Source organism: Mauremys mutica, chromosome 4 (assembly GCF_020497125.1).
Source record: "Mauremys mutica isolate MM-2020 ecotype Southern chromosome 4, ASM2049712v1, whole genome shotgun sequence".
NCBI lineage: Eukaryota > Metazoa > Chordata > Testudines > Geoemydidae > Mauremys > Mauremys mutica.
In genome coordinates, this window is record NC_059075.1 from 105606768 (window position 1) to 105624216 (window position 17449).

Consider the following 17449-nt stretch of genomic DNA (forward strand, 5'->3'; position numbering starts at 1 on the left):
CGCATAATTGTACTAACTGAATGAATTTTCTCATAGATTTAGTTGAGTGGAGATAAATAATCTTAAACACTCTGCTAATTGCAATAGTATTGTGCTATGATTGGGAGCCTTAGGGAATTTATATTAAGACTCTCCAGTTGCGGTGAATGGCTACACTATATTATCAAACATTCTTCCATTAAAAAAAACAACAACTCAACCCTCTGTAAAAACTGCATTGTCAGTGCTTTTAAACAACAAAACAGGATATTATTGGGGATCACTAAAGTCATGGGAAAGTCCATATTCTGGCAGAAATCTCACTGAAGGAAAGGCCAAATCCTACAAATGCTGGCTGCACTACTTAGGGTATGTCTGCACTGCAATTGGAAGATGTGATTGCATTATGGGTAGACTTACCCGAGCTAGCTTTAATTGAGCTAGCTAAGGTACCAACAGCAGTGAAGCCACAGCAATACTGGCATAGTCCTGGGGCATAGATGCGGCCTTCACCAATATAAGGGCTTTTTCTGTTGGTGCAGGAACAGCAGGCCCCTGAACAATGTTAGCTACATTGGTGAAAGCACTCTTCCGTTGATATAACTGTCTACACTGGGGGTTTTGTCAGCACACCTACGTCAGTCAGGAGAGTGAGTTTTTCTCACATCACTGACTGACAAGAGTTATTCCAATATAACTTTGTCTCTGTAACACAGGCACTAGTTTGCTGCACTGTGAGCCTGACCTAAAGCCCTCTGAAGTCAAAGAAAAGATTCCCATTAACTTTGATGGGCTGTGGATCAGGTCCTATCTCTGTAAATGCTTTAGCTCAGCAAAGGTCAAGGAGATGGAATTAGGAACATCCATTTTATAATATGTTTATTTCATTTCATATAGTCAGATTAATCTGCCCCCTATTCAGACGCACACATCTAGTGCACAGTACAGGGGCGGCTCTGTGTATTTTGCCGCCCCAAGCACGGCAGGCAGGTGGCTTTTGGCAGCACACTTGCAGGAGGTCCGTTGTTAATGCGGATTCGGCAGCATGCCTGCGGGAGGTCTGCCGGTCTGGTGCCTTTGGTGTCCCCGCCGCCGAATTGCCACCAAAGCCGCAGGACCAGAGGAGCTCCCGCAGGCGCGTTGCGAAGGCAGCCTGACTCCGCCCTCACAGCGACTGTCAGGCCGCCCCCCCACGTCTTTCCGCCCTAGGCACGCGCTTGCAGCGCTGGTGCCTGGAGCAGCCCCTGCACAGTATCAGCAAAGTAAATATTGTTATTATTTGTATTATAGTAGTGGCTAGTGGTGCCAACTGAGGTCAAGGTCCCATCATGCACACATATAGGAAGAGACAGACAGTAAGAAACAGAGCTGGAAAATAAACCTAGATGGCCTGAGTCCAAGTCCAGTGTCTTGACCACAAGACCATCCTTCCTTTTATACATGATATGAAGTCACAGTTACCAGTACAAATAAGAACAACAGTAGGTTGTATAGAAAGGATCAATAATAAAAAGGGCTGGCTCTTGGATTTCTATATCAACTTCACTTCAGGCTGTTTATACAGTGATAATTACTGGATCTGCTATGGAAAACAAAGAACAAAGCTCTTGAGTATTACCCTGATAAGGGGACTCGTTGAAAGAGATTATGTACACATGTTCCCCTAGATCCACATTTCATAATCCTCTTGACATTTCACCTTTCAGAGTAATGAGAAAGGTCTTGAGGGAGAGACTTTAGCTGATGCAGCTTTCTTCTTTACAGTTCATATGTGGTCACAGGAAAAATAGCCACGTTCCATCAAATATAGTAAAAGCAAGCAAACGGCAACTCCAGTTAAAGTGATTCTTTAGTCCCATGAATTACTCTAAACAAAGCACCAGAGGTAATGTATTGGCCTTACTGGAAACTTCTCCTACCATGGTCTCTTGCAAGAGTAAAGCTGTTAGTCTGTAATTCTCCTCTTTCTTGTTTAAATCTAGATTCAGCTGTTTCATTGCTCATTATATATTGTCTATGGCTGGCCCTACCTCAAAATCTAGGTGATCTCTAATGACAAACAGGACTCCTTTGTGCTAAACAGAAAACATGTATCAGATGAAAAAATGTAGATGCTTGTGCAGAAGAACACTTAAAATTACTACTAAAGTGTGTGTGCTTCAGGTATGTGGATCCTCACTTTCTTCAATTCCTGTCTTTCTTACCTCCTGGAGAAAAATGTAGAGAAAGCCAATGCAATTGCTCATATTTATGTGAAAGTTACACTGAAGAAATATGGAATATCACCTCACTGGTACATCAGCCCAGAATTCCTCTGCCCTCTCATAGCATCAGCCATATCTAGTTGGGATTTTAGAGCAGGAAGGCTCATTGTAGGGGATGGACTCCAAGTACACTTAAGGAGAAAAGAAAAATCTCATATATTTTAGTTCAAAATCCACTAAGCTTGGAGGAGTCTGGATTTCCCTGATATATGATGTCCACTATGGTTCTATGATTCATTGATTGCAAAGCCCAAAGCAACCACTGTTATCAGCTAGTCTTACCTCCTGTATAATGGAGGTCATACAACTTTCCCCAAATAATTCCTGTTTTCAGTAAAAAATACCTTTTAGAAAAACATGTAATCTTGATTTAAAAATTGTGTGATGGAAAATCCACCAAGCCCCTTGGTAAATTGTTCCAGTGCTTAATTACGCTCATCCAGAATTTATTAGTTTTACATAGACGGATTTCCCACATCAGTGTAACACTGTTTCTTACCTGACTCATTGTGCTGACCTGTCTTTTGTTTTGCTTGGCTTAAGGCCTTATATATAGTGGAGATAAAGTCAGTGGGGGCAATTGTGTTTGGAAAACAGAGAGTGGCTTGTATCAGAAACTTCCATTCTGGTTCAAACAAAGGACTTACAGTTTGTGTTTAAAAATAAAGGGAGGGATTAGCCCTTCTACTATGACCCAGTTAAGACTTGCATCTAACCTGGAAGAATCCCTGCAGCACAGGCACTGCATAGGGACACCTATAACCAGGGGCCTACTGGGGGCGGGGGGAGGAAGAGAGTGGGTCAGGAGATGGAAAGAGAGCCACTACCAGGATTCTGAGTTGTTCCAAGCTGCAGAGCAACCCACAGGCATTCCTTGAGAGGCTGCTATAAATTAATGCTCTAATTTATGCCAAGTGATGGAGTGGACCCCATAGCACAGAATTCTGGAGAAGCATAAAGCTGGCTTAAAGACACCTTTCTGTATTGGACTTCTGAGAGGCACAGTATAGAATTCTAGCCACTGTTTCTAAACTGTAAATATCTACAATAGTAAGCCTGGGGGATGATGTGTAGTTCCTTAGTTCTTTCTATTTCAACACTTGGCCCAACTGATCTCCAAGCACCATTAGCTCCTAAGTTGCGCAGACCCTTGTGATCCCCAACCCTACACAATGAAAGTATGTTACAATTATTGCGAATAATGGGCTGTAGTTCCCCTGCATTAAGAAGGGAATTTTGGGTCAAGTGCCATTCCTTTCCACAGCTGTGCTATGTGGCTCTGAGGTTATGTTAAAAATGCTGAGGGCATAGACTGAAGGAAAGTGGAAATAGTTCTACCAAGGTTCTAGGTTAGACATAGCTAATGTTGCTCAGTTTCCAACCAGTTCAGGCTGGATTTTGACAACTAATTGAGACTGTATCTGAGGTTGCATGCCCTGGCAGAACAATCACGGTGAGGGTGATTAGCCGCTGGAACAAACTCTGAAAGGAAGTGATGTATTCTCCATTTCTTGAAGTTTTCAAATCAAGACTGGGTGCCTTTCTGGAAGGTATGCATTAGTCAAACAAGTTATTGGAGTCCATACAGGAATTAGTGGATGAAATTCTATTGCCTATGTCATATAGGAGGTCAGACTAGATGATCTAATGTGCATGAAATGTGGGAGTGGCTGTAAGGTTGAGTCCCTCTGTGTTTTTAGAATCATATAAATAATCTCATATTTTTTAATCCAAAGAAATATACTGATAACTTTTACATTTTGTCATTTTTGTGTTGGTGAATAACAGTGGGGTTATTAGAAGATATACCAAATGCTTGGCATGATATTCATTTTGATCACACTTTTCTCCTATATCAGGTCAGTAACAGGGAGTGCAATAACAGGGAGGCAGTAACAGAGATCTGATTTGCTTTTTTCCCCTAGTAGCATTTTGGCATTGGTCTCCTTTGGATCTCTGACGAGCTAGCCGGATATTTATGCCCCAAAATGTGAAACCATTCAGTGCTAACCAGAATGGACAGCAGTGTAGGAAGCAAAAGCCAGCGAATAGACATAATTAGTAGTTTTGAAACAATAAATTCAGAACTCAGGAAGCATGAAAACAAATTCATTATTGATTCAGTCGCTGCAATGTTTGATTCTGTCTGTACCATACAGAGAATGTTATCAGCACCAAGGTTATGTTCCCTGTTTTTTTTTTAAACAGACAATTTACACTGTGGGGGAGGACAACAGTAGTAACTTGGTCATTGGACCATATCAGATCTATTTCAGCTCTGTTCTCATCTCTTTTGTTCTATGCCTCACACCATCTCACAGTGTGATGAAATTTAGAGTTTTTAAATGAGGGTTACTGGAGATTTAATTAGATAGAAAGGACAGTCTTGTGGTGAAGGCTCTGGGTGGGATTCAGGAAGACGGCGGGTCATGTTCCTGGCTCTGCCACTGAAGTGCTACATGAGGGTAAGTTATCAAATCTCTGTGCCTTGGGTCCTCATCTTTAAAATAGGGGTAACTTTTCCTTTGTATGTCTCATCTATTTAGATTGAGAGATCTTCACTGGAAGGGCAGTCTGTTATTAGGGCCCAGAGCCTCTAACTGGATTTAGGCACCTGGGCCTACTTGGTTGTGCCTGTAGGTGCTATTGCAATACCAATAATAAGGCTCTATTTAACATTGATTAACCTGTTTTAGATTCTCATATAACAAAGATTATGGTCAAAATTTTTACACTTGTGTGTCTAAAGCTAGGCACCAAAATCCATATTTAACTCTTAAAGAACTGGCCTAATTTTAAGAGGTAGTGAGAGCCCACGATTGAGCAGATTGATTCATGATCCTCCTCCTCCATAAAACTAGCCTGCTCCCTATAGATCTTAGCATAGTTTAAAAGGGGATCAGGGGATGGGATTAACAACCCAGCAGTGTTTCTGTGCAGAGCTTTCCCCTTGAACTTGGTTCACTACCAGTTTTTGGGAGGTGATCTCTGTCTGAGCCTCCATTTCAGCGGCTGTTGGTCTCTTCCTATCAAGCCAGTTTTTCCTACTGCTTTGCTCATAGATTCCTAGATTTTTAGGGTCAGAAGCAAATATTGTGGTCATCTTGTATGACACAAGTGATAGAATTTCACCCAGTGAGTCTTGCTTCAAGGCAATAACTAACACCCCAGGAACATCACTTTGCTGCTAGAGCTACCCACAGGCCCTCACATGTGGCTCCTCCATTTCCTGTTCCAAGCATGATGGCATCTGTCTGCTGTGCTCCTACCACTGTTGGAGATCTTGAGCTCCCTTCTTCCACTAGGATCTCTCTGGCATAGGGCCACCTCAGGCTACAAGATCCAGTGGCTTTTGTCCTCAGAGCCAGTAAAGTTGTCAGCCCCATGTCAGATCAATTGCAGGCCCACCAGGGGAAAAACATTCCCATCAGCCAGTCCCATTTTTGGTGGGAACGGGTGTGGGGGGGGGAGTGTAGGGAGGGGTTGGACTGTGGGGGAAGCTGCAGACTTTTTTGCCTTCAGCTTGGCTCAAACACAGTCTATTCATTTATGTAAAACCAGAGCTAGCCTCGAGCTGTAGAGTCAAAGAAATAGAGACAAAGTCATTTTCAATAAGGACCTTTCATTGCCTATGAATCAGGAAGAAAAGACCCTTTTGGTTACTCTAATCTTTGTTGGATTTGAATCAGATTCTTAAAAAGGGCCAGCTGTCAGTACCCCCAGCACATGCATGTGGGAAATCTAGAATACGCCATATTATTAAATCAAAAAAAGCATTCTACCCCTTTAACCCCACAGCACTCTGTGCTTGTTCTGCTGCACTCACCTGCACCTGTGTATTAAGTGTGTAAAGTAACTTCTCTCGTCTGTCTGGCCAATCTGTTTCAGGAGCATCCAGTAAACGGCTATAGTGCTGGTCTGCTCTATGTGAAATTCTCTTCTGCCAGCCCTTAGCAAGCCAGAGAATTTACCAAAGACAGACCGCACTGTGTTTTTTACATTGCTTCCTGTTCCCCTTAGGCTTTATTTTTTTTCACACTTGGGGGCTTTTCCTGCTGACTTACGGCTTTTGTTACTTTTACCTTTATCTGCTAAAAATATTGCTGATTGTTCAGTTGTGGGCAACTGACAAAGGGGAATGCAGTTAGTTTTACAGTAGAGTCCGGAATTGTCTCCATGAGGCTTTCAGCTGTTCCCATAGGAACAGTACAGTGAGAAAAGAAAACAAAGCAGACGTTTCAGGTTTCAGTTCTTAATTTTTATTTTTTATTCATGCCTTTCACAGATCCGTTTCTATAGTAACGGGGAGCTGTGACACCAGTGTAGACGGCCAATAGAGCCTAGCTCCAGTGTTATCCATTAGTTTAGTAGCATATGCAAGCTCAGAATTGTGGGGCACCGGGGCAATGTCAGCACTAGGAAATGGTGGGGGGAAAGCCATTTTCAAACAAGCTGAATGTGAACACAGTGAGCTGGCTGGAGCGCGCCAGGCCACGGAATACACTACAGCAAATTCTAAAAGCAGACAGGTACATGCTTTCTGTTTCATGTTTTGACCAGCTTCAGCAAGCTACGTTCAAAATTCACTGGGGTGCAGGAAGAAGGGGAAAGCTGTGTTTAAAAAAAATTGCTTTCAAACATGGCTCCATTTCCCTAGTGCAGGTAGGCCAACAGGCACAGAGAAAAGAAGTGGTTTGCCCAGGGTCACACACAGCAAGCAGCAAATCTGGGAGTAATCTACATCTGATTCCTAGTCCAGTGCCCTCTTCCCCAGTACATGCTCTTCCCCTCTTCATCCTCTCCAAAGCTGTGCACACCACCACATCCTTCCTCTATCTGTCCTCATTGGAAATTCCTCCTTGAGTTGAGGCACCTCAAAAAGTTTAGTGGATCAGTTTGGCCAGGCATCCAAAGGCTCTGGTGCTCACCTGAACATCTTGAGTCTATAAAACAAGGCTGGAAATCTCACAGGAACAGGCTCTCATGAGACTTCAGGCACCTCTGGTCTCAGCTGCAGGCCGGAAGTAAGTGTCTTGGAATGACCTCAGGAAAGGTTTGGTTTCAGTTCAATTCCAAATGGGTGAAGATTTGAAGGTGAAGGAGCACGTTCACTTACCTGAATTGGTTCATCCTTCCTTATTCACTGTCCTGCAGTTCAATGGTGTGACAAGCAAAACACCACACAGCACTCTAGCATGCCGACTAATGAAGATACAGGAACATGCCGAGTCCCAGGTTACTGGGAGCTTTTAATTAACGTGCTTAAACGCAGTATGAAAAGATAAAGAAGCAGGCTTATTGGATATGTATATCCACACACATCACTCTTGCAAATGGTTTCTAGAGTCTTGGGTGTTGTGACTGCCCCTCATGAATAACTTCATTCCCCACTTTTGCCCTCTTACTCTTCTCCCCCTTTGCCTGCTATTAAGAATGATTTTATTTGCCTTTATCTTTCATTTTACTTTTTATTTTGTTAATGATTCTTACAGGGCCTGATACAAAGCCCACTGAAGTCAGTGGGAGTTTCTCAGGTCCATAATGCCATTAGATGTACCCAGTGCTTTACAAAACTGAGGGCAGACAAAGAATGGAATGCCTGCCTAAGGGGTTTACAGACTAATGACACAAATGGGTACAGCTGAGTACACAGCAATATCAAAATGAACAAGCACCATGTAGATAAACACAGCATTGTTTGGTCACAGCAGCATGGAACAGATGATTGTTCAGGAGCTTCTTAGTGGAGGTGAGGGTAGAGCAGTGGTTCTCAACCTATTTACCATTATGGCCCACAATGTGTTATGGGGGCTGCATCCAATACTACCTGTATGGCCCTGAGGGATGTCACATGGGGTGCAGCTCTGTGCTGATTGGCCCACAAGTTGAGAACCGCTGGGGCAGAGAGATACATTGATTGGAAGAATGTTCCAGGGGTACAGTATGACGTGGAAAACAGTACAAAGCAGCGACTGAGAAGAGCTATCCACAATAAGGTTGGTAAAAAAAAATTCATGAAAACTGGTGGGAGTTTTGCTTTGTTTTGAAAGCAAATTTGTTTTTTGACTAAATGAAAGTTCTCACAAAGAGCATTGGCTTTCTGCACAGAACTGACTTTTTGGTCAAAAACGAAACATCCAAATTTAGGGGTGAGGGTTGATGAAAAGTTGACATTTTCATTAAAATGTTCCAAGTGATGGTGGGGAGATGAGAGAGGGAAATACCCATTTTCTGACCAGCTCTAATCAATGGTCAGGTTTGAGCAAGAGGGGCAAGGAAAGTAGAATAATAGAAACAGAGCTGGAAGGGACCTCAAGAGGTCATCTAGTCCAGAGGGCTAGAAATTGGCAATTTCCTCCAGGGATGAGTCGTCAAATTTGTTACAAGCCTAAGAATTTGCTCTCATCACCCTCTGGTAATTTTCATTTCTGTAGGGAAGCTATCTCCCCCATAAAGCAGGAAAACAATCCCTAGCCCATAAATATTCATACAACATGTATAAAGGTGATGAAATAGTCTTTGGTTAGTCCATGTTTCCTCTCTGTTCCTCTATTGCAACTATTCGCTGAATGCAAACTATTCTCTGAACACTTGTAAATAATAAATACTTTTGCAAAACAAAACAAAACAAAACAAAAAGGATCAATTTGATCCTGAAAACAGAAAAAAGGGCTAAATTAATCACATAATGAATAGTTCAACCAGCTCTAGCTATCATCACTAAGTTGACAACATGTTTAAACATGCTAACGATAGCTGGTTGGGAAATTATTTTTTCCCTGTGAAAATTTTAGATTAAAAAAATAGAAAAAAAACCTGTTTGATCAGAAACGGAAAATTTTAGACCAAGAGACAAAAAAATTCAAGTTGGCCCAAACTTTGATGATAATGGGCTTTTTCTTTAAAAAACCTATGAAGAAATATCTTGACAGATTTTTTTTGAACAGCTGTAATACCAATATTTTTGCCTGACCAATTCTGAATAAAAAATGCAAGATAATAGTAATTAAAAATTAAGGTTCAGTATAAGCCAAAGTTAATTGCATTGCATCAAACTTAGCTGCGTGTATCGGAAAGGAGCCTGGAAATCCAAGCCTGAGAGGAAATGTGCACCACTGCAAATGATGTTACTGCAATGAAAGGTTATCTGATTATTTCCTTCTATGCAGGGTCTGCAATTATTATATTGGTACCTAATATAGCAGGTGAATGGGTGTGCAAAGCACACTCCCAGTACAGCTCCCATGTCCCTAGGATGACCCTAAGGAATTGTTAATATTCCATTAGTAAGTGGGTAATGAGAATGTGTGCAATAAATAGCTCCTAAAAATCAATGGAAATGGAGCTTGTATAAAATCCGTGTATTGCTTGTTGCTGCTGGTGTATTTCTGTAGGAAACATATATTGACTGAATTTTTTTTTTTTTGGTAGAATAGCTTGTATAAACTCATTTGACCTCACAGTGGCCTGAAAAGTACCTGTACTCCAACATCAAGATTTTCAAAAGTATCTGATGATTTCAGATGCTGTAATTTTTGGATGTCCAGCTGAAGAAATCATAGAAGGGGGCTGTAGTGGCATGGCTGGAGCAGCGACCCCTTGTGGCCCTTCCAGAAGAAGTCTTGGTCTCTGCTGTCCACTGAGGTCTCTGGTGTTCACCAGCTAATTGTCCTTTCAGTCCTATGTCCTTCTGCAGGAGTTGGAAGGGGCTTAGCAAAAAGCAAAGCTAACTCACTATTGGTCTGCCCACCAATCCTCCCATGCAGGCCCTCTGCTGTTTCTTTTGAGCTTGGTTACCAAACAATCCTTTATTAATGCATCGCTTGGTTCTTGGAGTCTAACTGCTCCTCCCCAGTGGCTGTTCTGGCTAGCAGGCCCATCTCCTCACATCTCTGCAGGTAATGCTCCCTTCAGGCAGAGAGGCAGAGCTCCGTTCTCCTTCATGGCAAGCCAGCCCTAACCTGAGCCAGGTTCTCTCCTTTTATTCCACTTCCAGGCTTGCCATTGGTTGCATGTATAGCAGGGATGAGGCTAACTGGGCCTATAGGTTCTCCTTAACCACTCCTCTCTGCCACATCATAGGGCCAGATTTTCAGAAACACCCTGCACAAATCAGGCCCCTCGAAGGTGTCTCAAGCCAGGCACCCAAAATCACTAGCCACTTTTGATAATCTTGAACTAAATACTTCTGTTGCTTTGACAGCCAATGCATGACTTTCCTCAGTCTCAGTTTGTTTCCCCATCCACTTCTTCTTGTGTTTATTGACTCTGAACCTCGGGAAGCGTTGTTCTTCTGTGAGGACAAGAAAGGACTATCGTGGGCAGCACATTGTTTCATGCTGATATCTCCTGTTTTCTCTATGTGCTCTCATTCCCTCTGTCCTTACAACTGCAGTTTCTTTCCTCCAAAGGCTCAGATAGATTATTAGTGTTTCTGCACAATTCTGAGCAGATTTTTGTACAGTAGTTGTCCTGCTTTTATTCTGCTTTTCAACTTAAATGTTTAACTGCATGCAATCTTTATTCTTGAATATTGCTTGTCTGAGACAAGCCCAGCCTTCACCTCTGTTTGTCTTGGATAAGCAGTACAGCAGTTAACAGGACTTGTTGAGAATCATGTGATAACTGAATCACTCGTGTACGGATAATTCCCTACTATCTGTTGTAACTGTAGGTGCATTTTACACAGGGAAATGGGGCACAATTTTTTGAAGTTGTAGTCAATTAATCTTAGCTCCCCATTTGAGTATCAGTGGATTTATTTGGCATGGACTGGGTTTACTCTGTTTATTTTGAGAGATTTGCAATTCTTGTCAACCTCCACTGATTGGTTACATGTCTGTACTTGATTTGGAAGGGTAATACAAATATATCTGGTTTAAAAATTTAGATTTTTGAACCACTTTTGGGCTGGAAAAGAAAGGTAAAAAAGTGAATTTCCCTTAATATTTTTTTGTGGGAGGGGGATAACTACTGGAACAAAATCTAATTAGTAAGCCTGCAGTCTTGATCAGGTTCAATTGTATTTATGTGATGGACTCTAATCTTACATATAAAGATAATGTTTTTAACACTCATGGCTGTGAAGAAAACCTTTCAAATGTGAACAGATACAGTTATCTTCCTGAAGCTGTAGACAACCTAAAGCATTGGTGTGAACTTGCATTGCCCCCAATTCTTTTCATCATGGTGTTAAGTTGGAGTCTACACACGGCACATTATGGTTCAGTTTTAACTATTTTACTTTGATCATTTTAGCAGCTGGAATGGGGAAGAGGATGGGAGTAAAGCTTAGGGGGTGGAAATTGGGAAGGAAGAAAGGAGGAGAGACATAGGCAGGGAAGAGGGAGAGAAACAAAAAAGGGAAGAAACAGCACTGGTTCTAAAGATGAGCATATTTTCTCATTGAGTAACGCTGAAGTGATAAGAAGTTACTGAACATATAATAGATGAGGGTAACTAAGGGCCTGACAATTGCCTGTGTGGAGCTCATAGCAGGATCAGGGTCCAAATGTTTAGGTACTTCACAGGGTCATAGTCCACTCTTGATCCCATTCACATTGTTATCATGGGAGTTCTGCTAAAGTGAGATGAGGTAATTTCCAGATTTCTCTGGGCTTTGGAAAGGAATAGCTTATAGTTGCCCTCTAAAGGAGAAAGCACTAGATTTCGTTGTAGAATACAAGCATATTGATTGGTATAGAAACCGAAAAGAGTGTCATTGGACTCAAATGGAGATGGATATAATTAAAAATAAACATTTTCTATAATGTTTCCTTGGATAAATCCTGCGGGCCCTAGCATAGTAGCTGCATGAAAGTAGTCTGGATTTCAGTAACAAAGTGCTCCAAATAACTGATATGAGAAGTCAGGAAGGAGCAGACCAAGGAATGCCTGGCAGATGATTCTTTAAATAAAGCATCTCTAGTACTTACTAGATCACACATGCGTTTTTGCTTTCCTCAATGGTTTTGTTCCCAGGAGCTTTAGTATTAATAATAGATTTGAAAGTCTGAAACAGAATGTACACCCCAGGCGATGTTATCAGAAAACATAGCTTGTTCTAGCAGAGCTTGGGGCTGCACACTAGGAAAGCTTATGGGACTTCCATGTTCTCAGAGGCACCTGGAGATCAGAGGTCTGTTGCTACTGCTTTAGCCTGGTAGCTAGGGACAATAGATACCACTGGATAAGAAGAATTTAGATTGCTGGATTCTTATTCTCCAGCTGCTAAGAGTTCAGTTACATAAATATTCCTAGCCCTTCATATTACTAAGATAGCCATTGTAATGTAATGTAATACATAAGCTCTTTGGGGCAGGGACCGTCCTTTTGTTCTAGGTTTGTGCAACACCTAGTACAATGGGTCCTGGTCCATGGAGCTCCGAGTGCTAAGGTAATATAAAGAATAGCATACTCTGAGACTGACAGGCACCATCATGGGCCTTATCCAGTGAAGTACTTTCATTGACTTCATAGTGCTTTGGATTAGGCCTTGTGTGCATGTAATTGGGAACCACCATTGACTATTTAGCCTAGAGAGACTAGCTCTCAGGTCAATGCTACCTGGATCCACTGACAGGATCCACTGACTCCCCCCGCATAGGAGTCCACCCAGGGGAGAAAAGTGGAAGGAAAAACTTCATTATCAGACCAAAAAACAAATTCTTAAGAGGTAGTTTCTCTCTCTTTTCATAACCCACAAACACTGTTCACCAGAGCCATTTCCATACTGTTACACACACACAAATCCCTGAAGTTCTGTTTTGCAAACCCTGACCCAGTAAGTGTATGATCACATGACTATGATTGAACTCTGTTCATGCTTACTGTGAGCATGTTTGTAAAGAAAAAAAATCAAAACTGCAATACATTTCCTATTCAAAAATTCCTTAAAGCTGGACTTTAAACAAAATGTTTGTTTTCGCGTGGCTCATCACAATCTCTCCTGCATCAGTCGGAAAAGTAATCCTAGAGGGAGGAATCCAGTAACTGCAACAACAACAAAAAAGCTACTCCCACATTCCAAGACCAAGTTTATCTCCTCATCAGCTCATTACATCCTGTATTCCTTTTCTTTCCTTCACATACCAGCCAAAGTGACTCCAATGGTTGCCTGACATGCTGTTTCTCCAAATGGAGGGTGTTTGTGTGAAGATCTGTTCTGTGAGTGTTTTCATTATGATAAGCAGAGAACGTTAGTCTGGTGTTCCAAACCGTGATTTCCAGCATTGTACTGGACGTACGAGGAATGTTCATTTTACATTAGCACTTATTTTGATACCTTAGAAATAGACATTAAAGTGTTGGGAATAATGTATTAGGTGTCATGAAACTGGTGCGCTATTAATAATGTTGGGAAACAGTATAGTTTCATCTTATATTTAGATTGTAAACTCTTTGCAGCAGGGATCATCATTTCATTGTGCCTGGCACAATACTTCCCTGACCGGGACTTTTAGGCAACAACCCATATAGTTCTTGCAGGAAATTATTTTAAGATGATATGCCAGACCCATTGTACGCAATTCAACCAGATCATGTAATGCCTCATGCTAAATTAGATTAATTTTCACAGTACCACCCTGGGATTGGGTAGCCAAGACATTTCCCCAGTGTTCCCCATCACTTGCAATACGTTTCTTTGAGCTAGTTACTAAAATAATAAACCCATGTTACAATTTATACTATTACAAAGAACTATATTGAGTAGCTGCATGAATGGAGCAATACAAGATTTGCTGGATCAGTCTTTAGCCAAAGTTAATATCCAACAATCCAGACGAAGGTAAAAACCTCACAAGAAACAATTAAAAGATGTACAAATGGTGACCCTGGTAGGCCCTTTGAGTGTCGTACAGCAGTAAAAGCCAATACCAAAATGTACAAAAAATGGAATATCTATTCCCTACTGTGTTGGGTAAGTAAAGGCTCAAACAAACAGATGAGTTCGGCTAAGAATCAAGGGCCAGATTTTTGACATTCCCAGTAGGCACCTACCTGCATCTTTAGGCATCTAAAAACCTTTAAAAATCTGGCCCCTAGTTCTGTTCCTTTGAAGAGGATAGCAAGAGTCAGTGGGGCTGGATTCAACCTTAATTGTGCAATGCTGTATATTGCAAAGAAATTTCTTCCTGATCTCTCTTCAGTTAGTGCCCTGAACAATGAGATTTGATTGCATTTACCTTAATGTACAGCAACTTATCAAATTAACTAGCCTAATTAAAAATCTAGCTAAAGTATTCAACTACTTAACCACCCTTTGTAGCAGTGAAATCTACATATGATTTCATGCTGTGTGGAAAAGCATTTATTTTTGTTTACTTGATATTTACCTGTTACAAATTTCATTGCAGAGACATTTTGTCTCTTTACAGATTTCAGTTCATTCTCTCTACTTGCAGAGCCCATCTCTAATTGGTAGATATGCAAGGTGATTTTGGAAGGGCACATTCATGGTTCTGTAAAAAGGAATGAAACATTCCTCAGTTATACCATGTGCTGGTTTGCAAAATGCTGCCCTCAGTCCTTCATTGGTATCAGTGGGTTTGCATGGATGTAACTGAGAACAGAATTTGGCACTGAACAGCAAATTTGTTACCTGCTGACCTTCTGCCCTCAGTTATACCTTTGCAAGCCTCTTGTAGAGTTTGCACAGGTTTGATGTGAAGATGGTTTTATGTCAGTGTGGTAGTCTAGATAATAAACACCCAGACTCCCATTCAGCAGGGCACATAAATAATCCCATCCTTATTAAGCAAAGCACTTAAACAAATTTGTGATGCCCATAAAACAACTTTCTGCAGTATGTACTGACCTCAAAAAAGTAGCATCAGTGCTGAGCTGAGGCTACATGTAGAGTGAATCTGTTGATATGGGTTTGTTCCTGGTGTTTAGAAAGTGAACATCAAACACTAAAGAGCCAGAGACTAGCTGGGAAGGATAGACTCAGTCACATACCCAACAGTAAACAGCATCAAAACACCCTTGTCTCTTTAATAAGTAAGACTGAAGGAAGAGGGAGACTGGTTGTGAATTGAGAAAAGAAGTTGGAAGAGAGACGGAGGGAAAATGGGATGCTAGTAGGAGAGGCTATGAAACGTCAGTCAGAGTGAAGAGGAAAGAAACTAGGACCACAGAGATATGTAGGCAGGGTAGAAGTGGGGATTATAGAGAAAGAATAGGGTGCATGAAAGGCATGTTGGAATTCATGTGGAAGGTGGATGTATAAGTAAGGAAGGGAAGAGAATTTTCAGGGTATTGGGTGAAGGAGATTAAACTAGGCAATTTGACCGAGGTTGAGGAGAGCAATGAGAAGATAAAGGGAGGACAGAGAGAGACATTTAAGAATGAAGAAATATTGTGCCTTGTTCTTCATTGCCCTGTACCTTGTGTTGTCATATACACCTGTGTAAAGCGGGAAGAAAATACTACTGAAGTGAGCGGTGGCCATTCATATCAACTATGCATTTACTTTGCACAGGTTTAAATGGCAACATAAGGTGCAGGGCAGTAGGAAATCAGGTCCAGTCAAGTTAAGTGGAGGGGGAGAATGAAGGTAAAGCAATAAGTGGGACTCAGAATGCCCACTGAAGGCTAGTGCTGGTGAAGACCAGAGAAGCACAGATAGGTTTGGATCAAAACTTTTAGGGGGGGAGAGAGAGTACACATCTGCATGCAAGCAGGAAGGGATGTACAAAAGTACTATGAGCCACCTATGATGAGAAGATGGAGAGGGCAATAGTTCTGCTATGGGACATCTTTGGACTCCCAAACTTTTTTTTTTTTTGGTGGCAACTTTATCTGCTTGTTGAAGTCCAGGTCAACCATCTAATTCTTACTCAGAACACACACAATTTGCCAACTGTGATGCAGGTGTGTGTGACTCACCACACTGACACCTCCTGCTAGCCATCTTGGGGATTAGCTTTGCAGGTCAGTATGCCCTCTCCTGATGTTGCTTCTCCCACCATCACAGAAGCTTTCTAAAACACATCACTCCAGGGCCCGTGGCATCCTCTTCATGGCACAGCCCTCCAACCATGTCACCATCTGTGCTCCCCCTTCCAGGGTTTAGTACTGCAGTCCAACTGTCCAGCCACTTCTCCAGTGGCAAGTGCAGGGGACCAGAGTGGTGGGTCTCAACCCAGGGACCCTGTAGATGACAGCCACATACTGTATCCCCTCCAACGTCTCAGCACATTTCCCTGGGCCACTTCCTCACAGCCCCAGCACCTTCTTCACACTTACCTCAGGGCCTAGCAGTCAACCAGGACCTCCCTCTCACTCCCCCAGTCCCTGCCAGCAATTGCTCTGTCCATGGTACTAGCTTCTATCCACCTGTTAGGAGTCTAGGCCTCCCTCCTTGAGTTCCAGGCAGTGACTGACCCTGTTCTGCCCTGCAGCCCTTCTTATATGAGCCTGCTGGGCCTGGATTGGTTGTTCCTCATAGCCTCTCTCATAGACTCATAGACTTAAGGTCAGAAGGCACCATTATGATCATCTAGTCTGACCTCCTGCACAATGCAGGCCACAGAATCTCACCCACCCACTCCTGTAACAAACCCTTAACCTATGTCTGAGTTATTGAAGTCCTCAAATCGTGGTTTAAAGACCTCAAAGTGCAGAGAATCCTCCAGCAAGTGACCCATGCCCCACGCTGCAGAGGAAGGTGAGCTTCTCTTATTGGCTGCTTCCCATGCAGCCTCCCTAGGGCTATATTAACCCCTTACATGCCAGTGGGGGCGAACGCTGATCACACAATCCTTTACTATTTTCCAGTTTGGGTTCTATTAAATATATTTCCATTGCTGAAGCTTTTTGGCTGTAGTTAAAACTCCATCTTTCCATAGTCACCAACCCGGAGTCTTTCTAGCCTACAGTAAATTATAAGAACTTATATTAAGAAAATACACATGATATTTCTGTTAAGTGGAAGAGTCAGTTTTCTGGTCTGCTTTAAATGAGTAAGAAGGAAACCTGTTTGTATAAGAGAGCAGGCCATTTATGACACATGGAAGATACATTATGTTGCAGTGGCTGTGATTGTACCATTGAGCATGGCTAACAACCTCTGACTTAACGGATGTTTACCAGGATTTATCGAAGGATTGTAATTGAAGATAGCAAAGGAGGAGTTACTAGTCTTGGCATTATCTCAGAAACACTGATGATAGTATCCTGAACATAATAGTATATTCACCATG

The 17449-nt window shown here is 42.0% G+C and overlaps 1 protein-coding gene across 4 annotated transcripts in view; it reads left to right on the top strand.

Annotated features, from left to right (window-relative positions):
* TMEM86A (transmembrane protein 86A) overlaps positions 1 to 17449 on the top strand; it is a 121643-nt gene that overhangs the window by 57887 nt on the left and 46307 nt on the right. The window lies entirely within an intron of this gene.